Here is a 14,911-nt window from a genome sequence, read left to right as displayed (position 1 = left end):
GGGTCTTGACTCTTTATCCAGTTTGCCAGTCTGTGTCTTTTAATTGGGGCATTTAGCCCATTTACATTTAAGGTTAATATTATTATGTATGAATTTGATCCTGTCATTATGATGTTTCCTGGTTCTTTTGCCCATTAATTGATGCAGTTTCTTCATAGCATTGATGGTCTTTACATTTTGGCCTGTTTTTGCAGTGGCTGGTACTGGTTGTTTCTTTCCATGTTTAGTGCTTCCTTCAGGAGCTCTTGTAAGGCAGGCCTGGTGGTGACAAAATCTCTCAGCATTTGCTTGTCTGTAAAGGATTTTATTTCTTCTTCACTTATGAAGCTTAGTTTGGCTGGATATGAAATTCTGGGTTGAAAATTCTTTTCTTTAAGAATGTTGAATATTTGCCCCCACTCTCTGCTGGCTTGTAGGGTTTCTGCTGAGAGATCTGCTGTTAGTCTGATGGGCTTTGCTTTGTGGGAAACTCGACCTTTCTCTCTGGCTGCCCTTAGCACTTTTTCCTTCATTTCAACCTTGGTGAATCTGACAATTATGTGTCTTGGGGTTGTTCTTCTCGAGGAGTATCTTTGTGGTGTTCTCTGTATTTCCTGAATTTGAATGTTGACCTGCCTTGCTATGTTGGGGAAGTTCTCCTGGATGATATCCTGAAGGGTGTTTTCCAACTTGGCTCCATTCTTCCCATCACTTTTAGGTACACCAATCAGACATAGATTGGTCTTTTCACATAGTCCCATATTTCTTGGAGGCTTTGTTCATTTCTTTTTACTGTTTTTTCTGTAACCTTGTCTTTTCACTTTATTTCATTAATTTGATCTTCAATCACTGATACCCTTTCTTCCACCTGATCGAATTGGCTATTGAATCTTGTGCATGCATCATGAAGTTCTCATGCCATGATTTTCAGCTTCATCAGGTCATTCAAGGTCTTCTGTATGCTGTTTATTCTAGTTAGCCATTTGTCTAATTGTTTTTCAAGGTTTTCAGATTCTTTGCGATGGATTTGAACATCCTTCTTTAGCTTGGAGAAATTTGTTATTACTGAACTTCTGAAGCCTACTTCTGTCAACTCGTCAAAGTTATTCTCCATCCAGCTTTGTTCCGTTGCTGATGAGGAGCTGCGATCCTTTGGAGGAGAACAGGCGCTCTGATATTTAGAATTTTCAGCTTTTCTGCTCTGGCTTCTCCCCATCTTTGTCATTTTATCTACTTTTGGTCTTTGATGCTGGTGACCTACAGATGGGGTTTTGGTGTAGATGATGTTTTTGTTGATGTTGATGCTATTCTTTTCTGTTTGTTAGTTTTCCTTCTAACAGTCAGGTCCCTCAGCTGCAGGTCTGTTGGAGTTTGCTGGAGTTCCACTTCAGACTCTGTGTGCCTCGGTATCACCAGTGGAGGCTGCAGAACAGCAAATATTGCAGAACAGCAAATATTGCTGCCTGATCCTTCCTCTGAAAGCTTCATCCCAGAGGGACAGTCACCTATATGAGGTGTCTGTCGGCCCCTACTGGGAGGTGTCTCCCAGTTAGGCAACACAGGGTCAGGGACCCACTTGAGGAGGCAGTCTGTCTGTTCTCAGAGCTCAAACACCGTGCTGGGAGAACTACTGCTTTCTTCAGAGCTGGCAGACAGGGATGTTTAAGTCTGCAGAAGTTGTCTGCTGCCTTTTGTTCAGCTATGCCCTGCCCACAGAGGTGGAGTCTAGAGCCAGTAGGCCTGGTTGAGCTGTGGTGGGCTCCATCCAGTTCAAGCTTTCTGGCTGCTTTGTTTACCTACTCAAGCCTCAGTAATGGCAGACACCCCTCCTCCAGCCAGGCTGCCGCCTCACAGTTTGATCTCAGACTGCTGGGCTAGCAGTGAGCAAGGCTCCATGGGCAGGAGCCACCGAGCCAGGCAAGGGAGAGAATCACCTTCTCTGTCAGTTGCTAAGACCTTGGGAACAGCACAGTATTAGGGTGGGAGTGTCCTGTTTTTCCAGGTAGTCATCACAGCTTCCCTTGGCTAGGAAAGGGAAATCCCCTGACCCCTTGTGCTTCCCAGGTGAGGTGATGCCCCGCCCTGCTTTGGCTTGCCCTCCGTCCAACCAGTCCCAATGAGATGAACCAGGTAACTCAGCTGGAAATGTAGAAATCACCCGTCTTCTGTGTCAATCATGCTGGGAGCTGCAGACTGGAGCTGTTCCTATTTGGCCATCTTGGAATGCCTCATAATACATTCATTTTTAAAAAACATACAGGGTATTAAAAATTTCAATTTGATTTTAGATCAGTTTTAGTAAGTTTGTTCTTTTAGAAATTTGTTTCCTTTAATCTCAGGTGTTAATTTTTTGCCATAATACATTTCATACTATTTCAGTATTAGCCTTTTAATATTTGTAGGATCTATCCTTTCTTTCATTTGTAATAGTAACAGCTTATGTTTCCTTTCTTCTTGATCACCCTAACCAGGAGTTTACTGAGTCTATTAAAATTTTCAAATACAACGTTTGGATGTGTTATTTTTGCATGCTCTTTGTTTTCTATTTTCTTGATTTCTGCTTTATATTTATGATTTCTCTCCTTTCACATATTTTGGGTTTAATTTGCTCTTTTTTTAGCTTCTTAAAATAGAAACTTAAATAATTGATTTTAAATCTTTCTTCTTTCCTAATATAAGCGATAGACACTAAAAATTTCCCTCTAGGCACTGCATTGCTACATCCCATAAAATTTGATATAACATGTTTTTATTTCATTCAGTTTAAAAATATTTCTAATTGCCCTGTGATTTGTTTTTTTATTTAACAAAGTTTTGTTTTTCCAAATGTACAGTCAGTTGGACCTGTTCATGCATCTTCACCAACAACTGTGGCATCTCCACTTTTGGTATTTCTGGTGTAAATGACTTGAGCTCTGTGTTTTGAAACCAGTTTGATAAGTCCTTTACCAAGGAGCTCCTGAAGGGCTGCCCTAGCCAGGGAGCCTGAAATCTCCAATCTCTGAGAGACCACAGCTGGGGTTATAAACCTATAGCTGGAAACTTCCTTACAGTGTTTGTCATACAAAGCTTCCTTACAGTAGAATTGTCAAACAAGACTTGGTTATTGAGCTTATCCCAAACTTTGCCTTTGGACCACTTCTTTTTGGCTTTGCCCCTGGATTTGTTCACTGGGTTTTGATATTTTTTGGCTAACTTCCTGGGGTCTTTCTTCTTGTTATCCTTGGATAGCATTGCAAAGCTTACAGAGCAGTGGCAATCACTGCAGCCTGGCTGAGATGTCAGACGAAAAGCGATTTCTTTGATGCATAGGTTATTTGAAAATGTGTTGTTTAATTTTCAAATATTTGGAAGGCTATAATAGATATCTTTTTGTTATTGATTTCTAATTTAATTTCAATGTGGTTAGAAAACAATGTATATTCTGTGGTTGTTGAGTTTAGTGTTCTATTTTTTTTTTTATTTGTTCTAGTTTTTTAGAGACAGAGTCTTGCTCTGTCACTCAGGCTGGAGTGCAGTGGTGTTCTCAGCCTCCCAAATAGATGAGACTACAGGCATGTGCCACCATGCCCAGCTAATTTTTAAATAGAAATGGGGTCTTGCTGTGTTGCCCATGCTGGTCTCCAACTGCTGGCCTCAAGTGATCCTCCTACCTTGGTCTCTCAAAACTCTGGGATTATAGGCATGAGCCACCACATCTGGCCTAGTGTTCTATAAACATCAATTAGGTTAAAGTGGTTGATAGCATTGTTGAGATATTCTACACCATTTTTGATTTTTAATAATCTCGTTGTTTTGTCAATTACTGAGAGGGGGTGTTAACATCTCTTTAACTATGATTGTGGATTTGTTTATTTCTCCCTTTAGCTGTTTCAGTTTTTGTTTTATGCATTTTGAAGCTCTGTTATTAAACACGCATTTATAATTGCTATGCCTTTTGATGAAATGACCCTTTTGTCATTACGAAATATCGTTCTGTATTTTTGGTCGTCTGTCTTATCTTGAAGTCTATTTTGACTGATATTAATCTAGCCATTCCATATTTCTTGTGATTAGTGTTTGCATGATATTTCTTTTACAGTTTTTAAGTTTTAAACCTATATGTGTCTTTGTATTTAATGTATCTCTTGCAGATAACATATAGTTGAATCACAACTTTTATGTAGTCTAAACAATCTATTTCTTTTTATTATAGCATTTAGTCAATCTACATTTAAGATAATTATTGATATGGTTGGATTTAGTTCTCTCATTTTTGTTTGTTTTCTATTTTTCTGATATGACTTGTTTCTTGGTTCCACTTTTCTTGCCTTTTTTTGGAATTAATATGGTTTAGTATTTCATTTTAATTCTTAGCTAGAGCTCTTTGCATATTTTTAGTGGTTACTCTTGGGATTAAAATACTTTTTTTTGATACTCTAAGTTCTAGGGTACATGTGCAGAACGTGCAGGTTTGTTATAGGTATACACGTGACATGTTGGTTTGCTGCACCCATCAACCTGTCATCTACATTAGATATTTATCTTGATGCTATCCCTCCCTGATTTCCCCACCCCACTGCAGGCCGGGGGGTGTGTGATCCCCTTCCCCCCATGTCCATGTGTTCTCATTGTTCAACTCCCACTTATGAGTGAGAACATGCAGTGTTTGGTTTTCTGTTCTTGTGTTAGCTTGCTGAGAATGATGGTTTCTAGCTTCATTCATGTCCCTGCAAAGGACATCCTTTTTTATGGCTGCATAGTATTCCATGGTATATATGTGCCACATTTTCTTTAGCCAGTCTATCACTGATGGGCATTTGGGTTGGTTCCAAGTCTTTGCTATTGTGAACAGTGCCACAATAAACATATGTGTGCATGTGTCTTTGTAGTAGAATAATTTATAATCCTTTGGATATATACCTAGTAATGAGATTGCTGGGTCAAATGGTATTTCTAGTTCTAGATCCTTGAGGAATTGCCACACTGTCTTCCACAATGGTTGAACTAATTTACACTCCCACCAAAAGTGTAAAAAATTAGTATTTCTCCATATCCTCTCCAGCATCTGTTGTTTCCTGACTTTTTAATGACTGCCATTCTAACTGGCATGAGATGGTATCTCGTTGTGGTTTTGACTTGCATATCTCTAATGACCAGTGATGATGAGCATTTTTTCATGTTTGTTGGCTGCATAAATGTCTTCTGTTGAGAAGTGTCTGTTCATATCCTTTGCCCACTTTTTGATGGGGTTGTTTGTTTTTTTCTTGTAAATTTGTTTAAGTTCTTTACAGATTCTGGATATTAGCCCTTTGTCAGATGGATAGATTGCAAAAATTTTCTCCCATTCTGTAGGTTACCTGTTCACTTTGATGATAGTTTCTTTTGCTGTGCAGAAGCTCTTTAGTTTAATTAGATCCCATTTGTCAATTTTGGCTTTTGTTGCCGTTGCTTTTGGTTTAGTCATGAACTCTTTGCCTGTGCCTATGTCCTGAATGGTATTGTCTAGGTTTTCTTCTGTGGTTTTTATGGTTTTAGGTCTTATGTTTAAGTCTTTAATTCATCTTGAGTTAATTTTTGTATAAGGTGTAAGGAAAGGGTCCAATTTCAGCTTTCTGCATATGGCTAGCCAGTTTTCCCAACACCATTTATTAAATAGGGAATCCTTTTTTATTGCCTTCTATATTGCTTGGGGAAATGCCCTCTATATTTTCTTAGTGATGTGTAGATTCTACTGAAAGAAAAATGAAAACCTGTTCACAGGCAATGTTGAAAGGATAACTTTCAACTTTTTAAAGGGTTGAAAATTTAAACTACTCTCCGTAGTTTCCCGAAAACACCCTCAAGCCTTTACTAATGAGGGTGAGGGCTGTGGCAGCCTTAAAGTTCAAAAGAAGGAAAATACATTAATTTTGAAGGTTTTCTCCTATCTCAGATCTTTCTGAGGAAAATAACATGAGGCCAGGTGTGGTGGCTCATACCTGTAATCCCAATACTTTGGGAGGCCAAGGCAGGAGGATCACTTGAGGCCAGGAGTCCAAGACCAGCCTGGGCAACATAAAGAGACCCCGTCCCCACAAAAAATAAAAACAAATAAAGCTCGGAGTGGTAGTGTGTGGCTGGAGTCCTAGCTACTTGGAGGCTGAGGTAGGAGGATCACTTGAGCCTGGGAGTTTGTGGTTGTAGTGAGCTATGACTGTGCCGCTGCACTCCAGCCTGGGCAACAGAATGAGGCCCTGTCTCAAAAAAAAAAAAAAAAAAGAAAAGAAAAAAGAAAAATAATAGGAAAGAATCACTTCACATATTTAGTGGCAGATCTGACCTGCCAGAGCCCTATTCGTCTTGACAATGAATCAGGTGATCTGGGTTCATGGCCACACTGCATACCGTCTGCTCATAGCAGCACCCACGGGTTCTTATCCTCAGTCAGTAGCTTTCTCAGCTTTCTCATGGACCTAGGAACTCCTCAGTGCCTAGAGGCAGTGGAGCACATAGATAGCCTCGTGTGCTCTGGAAATGTCTGTGTTTCTTTGTAGTCTCTGCCAGTCCAATCCCAGGATGGAGGGTGGATGTGGGAACCTCAGTTTTTTAATTAGCCTTTAGGGCATAGTCTGCCCTCCACACACTTGTCAAAACAAAGGGATCTTTTTTCTTCAGGGAATGGCATTAAGAAGCAGGAATTGGAGTCGTATACTCTACTTGTCCTGTTTGAAACAGCTTTTATCTGCTGTTTCATCAGTGATCTTTGACAGCTGATCTGCAGTTCTGGCTTAACCATTTACTAGTTGCATAACCTCAGCAAACTCACATCCCAGCATAATGAATTCAGTTTACTCCTTTATAAACTGGAAGTGTTAATATTTTCCCTAACCTTCTTCAGAGGCTTAAAGGGTTGCATGGAGATGAAAACGCATTATCAAAATATAAAAATAAATTTTTACTATGAAGGCTTAGAAAAGTTCGTCTTAAGAAGAAGGGTAATTTTAAAAAAGAAGTCTTTGTTGCCTCCTGAGCAAGTACAGTTCTTGGGGTTGAAACGGAATATAGGACAATCTGGTACTGAGTCTGCTGAAGGCTGTGCTGCCACTGGCACATCTTCCCCTTCTCTCCTAACCTCGCTGCCCCAGGGGTGGAGACAGTCATGACACTGGGCAGACCAGCCCTCCTCTGTGCTGCTGGCCACCTATGCTGCACAGTCTTGTCAGAGAGCTGACAATCAGCTCCCTGCTGTTTTCTCATCTTTAAAAGTCCAATTAAACATCTCTGGCCACAGCGTGATAATTGTCTGGGCTCCACACAGTGGAATGTCACCTGAGGTGGCATTAGGAAACCAGAAAAGAAAGAAAAGCCCTTTTATCTTGGAAAGATCATGTCCCAGTTCCTTAAAGTGTAGAATCGTTGTTCACACTGAGCAATTGCCCAACTCAATTCCAAACGTCAAGATATCAAAGGGCATGCAGGAGATTTAACCGTGTCCACATGGACTCATGTGCCCAAGAAGCAATCTGGTGGCTTAAGAATTAGCAAAGGCATAAGGTATGTGTGAGAAACAGTGAGTCTGAGTGGAAAGTTCCAGTAGGGAGGGATGCTGGAAGGCTAGGTTAGGGCCAGATTGCAGAGGACCTTGATGCCAGGGGTAAAAAGGTGAACTCTGCTTCAGCTGGATAATCAGGAGTCGTACATGGGATTGTAGGGCCTGGTCTCTGGTGGAAGGCAAGAAGATTCTGCTATTGACAGGGTGTCCTACCTTGTAGATTGCCCTCTTATAACATCTTGCCATTAAATGTTTCCTGAGGTTTATCCAGCCCAACTAATCACTGTGCATCAGCACATTGTCTGCTTGATGCAGTGGTGGCTCCCTTAAACGTTTAGGAAGTTGCTACATCTGGAAGGATAAAAAACTCAGAAATATGGCCCGGTGCGGTAGCTCACGCCTGTAATCCTAGCACTTTGGGAGGCTGAGGTGGGTAGATTGCCTGAGCTCAGGAGTTCAAGACCAGCCTAGGCAACACGGAGAAACCCTGTCTCCACTAAAAATATAAAAAATTAGCTGGGCATGGTGGTGTGCACCTGTAATCCCAGCTACTCGGGAGGCTGAGGCACGAGAATTGCTTGAACTCGGAGGCAGAGGTTGCAGTGAGCTGAATTCATGCCACTGCACTCCAGCCTGGGTGACAGAGTAAGACTCTGTCTTAAAACAAAACAAAACAAAACAACTCAGAAATATGGACTTTGGTCCTGAACCTGCTATTGATCGATTGGGTATCTGAGGAAGCTCTTTCTCTTATCAGGACTTCAGCTTCTACCAGAAAAATCTGGGGAGAGAGGGATGGTGAGACCAAGTGATCTCTTAAGTTTCTCTTCACTTGAATGTTCTTAGGAATAGCTTCAGTTGCTGACATGTCTGCAGTTTATTACAATTTGCCTCCCATGTCCCTAGGATCATTCTGCTGGACCAAGTTTCTGAGGAGCTTTTTTTTTTTAGAAAGGGAAAATGACTTGCCAGCAGTTACAAGATGTGCCCAGTTTCCATATCTCTCTCGGTCCAGTTTTCTTTCTGCTGTCAGCTGCAGAGCTTAGTATATGATGGGAGGATCACTGTACTTTCTATAGCGCTGGGAGATTAGAGGAAAAAGGGATTAATAAACCATGGAGTGTTTGGGGAAGACTAAATGGTAGATAAAGGCTTGGGCCCTTTGGATCCTGATGGAGGGGTGAGGATGCAGAGAGTTCTCACTAGGTAGAGAGAAGGGAGTCAGGCATTCCAAGTAAATCAGGATGGTGAGGAAGGGTCCGTGTCTGGACGTGTCAGGAGCTGGCTTGGTGCAAGAAGGAAGCAGCAGGAAATGAGGCCAGGGCCTTAAACTCAGGCAGATTGGGAGGTTAGACTTGATGCTCTAGGACCCTGATACCCAAAGTGTGGCCTTGGAACTAGAAGCATCAACATCACCTGGGAGCATGTTAGAAATGGAGAATCTCAGCCGGGCATGGTGGCTCACAGCTGTAATCCCATCCCTTTGGGAAGCGGAGGCAGGTGGATCACTGGAGGTCAGCAGTTCAAGGCCAGACTGGCCAACATGATGAAACCCCACCTCTACTAAAAATACAAAAATTAGCCAGATGTGGTGGCACGCACCTGTAATCCCAGCTTCTCGGGAGGCTGAGGCAGGAGAATTGCTTGAATCTGGGAGGTGAAGGCTGCAGTGAGCTGAGATCGCGCCACTGCACTCCAGCCTAGGGGACAGAGCAAGACCCTGTCTCAAAAATAAAAAATAAAAACAAACAAAAAAAGAAATGCTGAATCTCAGGCCCAGCTCAGCCCTGCTGAATCCACATCTACATTTTAACAAGATCCAAAGGTGACTTCATACCCCTTCAAGTCTGAAAACTGCTGTAGTTCAGGACATTTGTTCTCAGTGGTACTGACCACTGGTCCCCACCCCCAGGCCCCCTGAATCAGAATTTTCTAGGGATGGGGCTTGGGCACTGGAAGTTTTAAGAAGCCCTAACCTATAGACAGGGATGAGAACTACTGTTCTCATGGTTATAAAGCAAGAATGACAATGTCAGTTCACAGAAGAACATTTAATAAGGATCAGATAGGCAGCAGTATGAAGAGTGTACTCAAGAACAGAAATTAATAGCAACGAACCAAATGTGCAAAGTGAAGAAGACAGCTCCGTCATGTTGAGTCCTGAGAGTTGAGAACACGGCTGTGCTAGAAGTTGCTATGGGGAGCTGGTTTGTAGAGGATAATGAGAAGTGAATTTGGTTTTATACATTTCCACTTAAATTTGATGGTGGCAACATCTGCCAGGAGTTAGATGATGTGGCACTGAGCTTAGGTTAAAGGGCAGGACTGGAGGTTTGAATTGTAATTTATTATCACCAAGGTGGAAGCTGGAGTCATATAAATGATACAAGATAACCGGATAACAGAATAAAGGCTTTTGTTGTGTGTAAATTAGAATTGTAGGCTTGGAAGAAATTTTAGATAACTTTAGGCTACATGTCTATGCATGAACCAAGTGTACTGGCCTTAGTGACAGAGCAAGGGATGTCTTTTCAGCTTGGCCATAGCAATCCTCTGCTTGGTGTCAGTGAAGAACCATGGCCTGGGCCACCTTCAGAGCCCTGTGGGGCTCATTACCAGAAGGGCCTGGCCTATGTGAAGTTCCCCTGCCAACTCTGTGACTCATCCACACACTTCCACAGTGATATTTTCAAAGTACAATTATGTGTAGCAGAATGTCTTTTCCATGGCTGACAATGTTGCCCATCTGTGAAGTCATTAAGCTCTTGTGCTCTAAAAGCAGGGAGGAGGTAAACAGTGGCAGCAAATTGGGAACCTGCTTGAATGATGGGAGCCTGGGATTCACACTGTATGCCAGGGCTCTGGATCCCTGATAACCTTCTCTTTAAGGGAGTATGGGAGTTGAGCATCAATGCATGGTTCATCCCTGCAGTTGGGTGCAAACCAGATTGAAAATACACACTGGGGACAGGTGCAGTGGCTCATGCCTGTAATCCCAGCACTTTGAGAGGCCAAGGTGGGAGGATCGCTTGAGACCAGGAGTTCAAGACCAGCCTGGGAAACACAGTGAGACCCTGTCTCTACAAAAATAAAAATTAAAAAATTAGCTAAGTGTGGTGGCTTGCTCCTGTTGTCCCAGCTACTCAGGAGGCTGAGGCAGGAGGATTGCTTGAGCCCAGGAGGTTGAGGCTGAAGTGAGCCGTGATCATTGCACAACAGCCTAGGTGACAGAGTGAGACACTGTTTCTAAAAAAATAAAATTAAATTAAAAATGAAAATGCACATAGATGAAAGAAGCAGGCTTGGAATTGGAAAACCAGGATTCAAATCTAAGTTCTGCCATGTATTGGCAGTAGCCAAGTCCAGGTTTCCTCCTTAGTAAATTAAGAATTTTATCTTTTTCTTAGGACTGTAGTGAGCAAATGAACATTGTATGTGAGAGTGCTTTGCAAACTATAAGGTACAATATAAATATAATACTTTTTTAAAAAAGGCATGTATAGACAGGTGAGGAAGAGGAGAACCAAATAGAATTGGAAGATCTACTGATCTATTTCCATGTTAATTTGGTGGTGGGGGTAGGGTTAGGAGGGTGGGGCCTGGGGGTGAGGCTTTTAATCTTTCCTAGTGTCCCAAAAGGCAGGAATCTGCCCATTTACTTCTATCTTTGTTAAGGTCTACTCATTCTTCCTCCTTCAGCCTCCACAGTCAATCCTTAAGGTTTTCATGCACCTACAATGTACACCTGGTTATGTGTGCACACCTGGCCCTTGGCAAAATTATGGAGAAAGCAAAGTTGCCTATAGTGACCCTAGATATCCCCTTTGGAGTAGTCTTCTCAAAGCAGGTGTAGACATTCCACTTCCTGAGAACAGGGTGCTCATATCCTCTTTCTTCCATCTCTAACCCGAGAAGTAAAGGACTTGTTATGATATTCCAGGGATATTTGCATTCAGATGGAGGACTCAAGCTTTAAGCTATGATGTTGGATTTTCTGGCATCAGTGAACTGGGTGGAAAAGTGTAGAATTTGATCTTTCTGGTATCCTTGAAACCATAACACACAGTCTTCCATCAGGTCATTGGGCTAGCTTTGTGGAGGAATATTTTCCAGCCCTCAAAGCTGTCATAAATTGTATTATTTACATGATAAGTCGTACAAGATTCTGTGAAACAGATCCAGTTGCATTACTTTGTAGGGATTTTATGAGAATCAAGAAAAGAACGAAGAGAATAAGCTATTGTGCTTTTCACATGATAAGTACTATTGAAACACAAGGGCATTAACATTCCTTATGCTGCCAGAATCTATTCTACAACCAGAAGAAATCTTACAAAAAGCAATTCATCTGTACAGTGCAATGTCTTCAAACTTTAGAATGAATCAGAATCACTTGGAGGGTTTGTTGAGACACAGATTGCTGGGCCCCACCCCTAGAGTTTCTGATTTAGTAGGTCTGAGGTGAGTTGCAGAATTGGGATTTCTATCAAGTTCTCAGATGATGCAGCTGCTGCTGTCAGGGCAACTACACTGAAAACCATGGGTCTTGTGGTTTATTATGGATTTGGAGACAGAGTCTTGCTGTGTTTCCCAGGCTGGAATGCAGTGGCATGGTCATAGTCACTGCAGCCTCCACCTCCTGGGCTCAAGTAATCCTCTCGCTTCAGCTTCCTGAGTAGCTGGGACTAGAGGCATGCACCACCATGCCTCTGCACCTTGCTCTCTCTCTCTCTTCATATATATATATACATATATATATTTTGTAGAGACAGAGTCTCACTATGTTGCCCAGGCTGGTTTTGAACTCCTAGCCTCAAGTGATCCTCCCACCTTGGTCTCCCCAAATACTAGGATTGCATGAGTGAGCCACCACACCTGGCCATTATTCTAGTTCTAAATTGTACCATTGCAGAGTTCTAGGATGTCAACTAAGTGTGCCCAGGAAGAGAACCTTGACATTCTGCCTCTTCTTGTTAAATCTTCCTTAGGATGATGACCTTGCCTTTAGCTGTCTCTGGTGAGCTATAATAATTGGGACACTTTGGAGATTCATGAAGAAGTATTTGGAGGAGTAAGTAAAGGGACTAGAGGGAAGAAATTTCCAAGAAGAAAGGTCTATGGGTGATGAAAGGAACCCAGTTAGGACCGAGGAGCTGGGAAAGGAAGCCAAGGAGAGGCCTGATGAAGGAAAGGGAGGCAAGCTATGGGTGGAAAGTTCAGAATCCTGCAAGACCTTTTTATACCACTTAAATATTTAGCTTCCTGGGACAAGATGTCCAATCTTCTATCTTTTGGCTACTCTGTCACATCATTAAAGGTCTAGTCTGTCTGTGATGTAGTGTGTTTGCAAAACCTCTCCCATACACCCTGGCATTCTTTGTTAATTGCCATTAAAGTCATGTCAGGTTTTGAAAATTTATGGTGCTCTCGACACTGTTCCCTTTCAGTCTCACGTGTTCCTTGTATTTATCACAATGGAACACTAACAAATATTTATTCAGTTTTATAGACATGTTGACAATAAAGACTACCATGTGTGTCTCCCTGCCATGGTGATTATTTTGCTCAATACGTGATTGACTGAGATTCTTCAGTGTATTATAAACACACATTAAAAATAGCAACATAAAAAAGATAAAACAGAAAAACGGAAAGTTCCATATTTCTGGATGGAATACCATGCCAACCTGGTTATTAGGACATGAAACAGATAATCCTTAGTGAGTTGTCTAAGTTTGTATAACGATTCTTCTTCAAATAAGTAGTTTTGGATCGTATAACCTTCCTCTTCAAGTTTCTCGAATTAGAACCTTTTAAAAAGTATTTTTTCCCCTGTGTGTTTGTTCCAATAACCTAGGAAGTATAAAGTTTGGCTATTTTATCAAATTTTCAAACCCACAGTCCAATTCCAATTTTTAGCATCCATTTTTAACCATAAGCATGAAGCTGTGAGAGGTCACTGCATTTTCATATTGCATTTTTGTCAAACAGAAAGAAAACGTTACTAAAGTGGCCAAGTCCTCTCCACTGCGTTAAAAGGGAGTAGAGGGGTGGTGCTTATTTCAAAGGGTCTTATTAGACAACTGAGATTACAAAAGGTCAATATTTTTAATGATTTCCTATTTAATGCTCCACCAAAGTACTGGTTTAAAAGTTTAACAAGCTGATGTCAGTATGAAGGATTTGTGACTTAGTGATTTTTCTTTTTTTAAGTAGTAAGAAAGGTAAACAGGTCCACATACACGGTAGGTGCCAAGTCTGAGAGATACTGGTGCCATTTAAACATCAGTTTTGTTTTGTGAATTAAATATTTAAACAACTGCTCTGAAGAAACAAAAAGGTAACTCTAATGTTTGAACTATAAAATTTCTGACGTTTATTGACTTTCTGGATCTCCCTAACAACTTCCTGTCCTCATAAATTTGCTCCTGTGGTTGATTGGATGCAGATCTGTGTGATTTTTTCATTGCAGCGTGTGACTACACCAGTTTTATTTCCAGTAGCTAGCTTATGCTTTTAACCTGGAGATGGCTATGTAGTGGTGTTGACTGAAATCAGTGTTGTGTGGGGTGTGTGTGTGCCTATAATTACATTCAGCATGAGCCACAGGGCTGCATTTATGTGCATGTGTTTAACTATCTATTTCACTGTGATCTCTGTCCTGCTTTGGGGTTGTCAGCATTGATTACTGAATCTTAAATACTAAATAACAGAAATTAAAATTAAGCAAAATTCAAAGACTTACTAATAAAACCACCGTGTTCAGTTGCTTTGGGGCTGTATTTGAACGACAGAATGCACTTAACAAAAAGGAGAGCCATTACAGTGGATTGTATTAGGTTGATGCAAAAGTAATTGTACCAACCTAATATTTTAATTGAGGTGGTGAGTTAAGTTCTAAAGTCAGGATAGAAAGGTAAAAACTAAGACCAGTCAAAGGAGGGACAGACTCCTGCCAGCACCACTTAAGTGGCTCCCTCCGTCTCTCTGTAACTGAGTATATTTAAATTCACATAAGTTATATGATTTAACTTGATGGTATGTGTCAGAAGCTCTGAAACAGTATTTTAAATGTTTGCAATACATAAACAAGATGGGTGATATTATTTCTGTTTTAAAGGTGAGAAAACTGAGGCCCTAAGCGGGTAAGTGACATCCCCCAAACAACATAGCTAGCAGCTGGCAGAGTCAGGATTTGAGCCCAGTTCTATGTGGCTCCAAAGTCTAGGCTCTCCAATATGCCATCCTAGAATGTGAAGAACTCTTAGAGATCATGTTTTATAACCAGTTTATTCCACAGATGGGAAACTTCAGACTTATTCCCTCCTTTCAGTCAGCATGGATAATGGGGTGTTGACTGCATATACTAGACTCTGCCAGGATTTCCCAACTCTGGAAGTGGAGAGTACTTGATGCATC

General features: G+C 41.4%; 1 protein-coding gene and 1 pseudogene across 4 annotated transcripts in view; one reads left to right on the top strand and one right to left on the bottom strand.

Annotated features, from left to right (window-relative positions):
* Nucleotides 1-14,911, top strand: part of CACNA1D (calcium voltage-gated channel subunit alpha1 D) — a 479,329-nt gene that overhangs the window by 130,736 nt on the left and 333,682 nt on the right. The gene's annotated exons all lie outside the window — the stretch shown is intronic.
* On the bottom strand, nt 2,828-3,213 carry LOC103227761 (small ribosomal subunit protein eS25-like; annotated as a pseudogene).

The sequence above is a fragment of the Chlorocebus sabaeus genome, chromosome 22, assembly GCF_047675955.1.
Source record: "Chlorocebus sabaeus isolate Y175 chromosome 22, mChlSab1.0.hap1, whole genome shotgun sequence".
Taxonomy (NCBI): Eukaryota; Metazoa; Chordata; class Mammalia; order Primates; family Cercopithecidae; genus Chlorocebus; species Chlorocebus sabaeus.
Note: the sequence above shows the minus strand (reverse complement) of the source record. Positions and strands in the feature narration are given on the sequence as shown.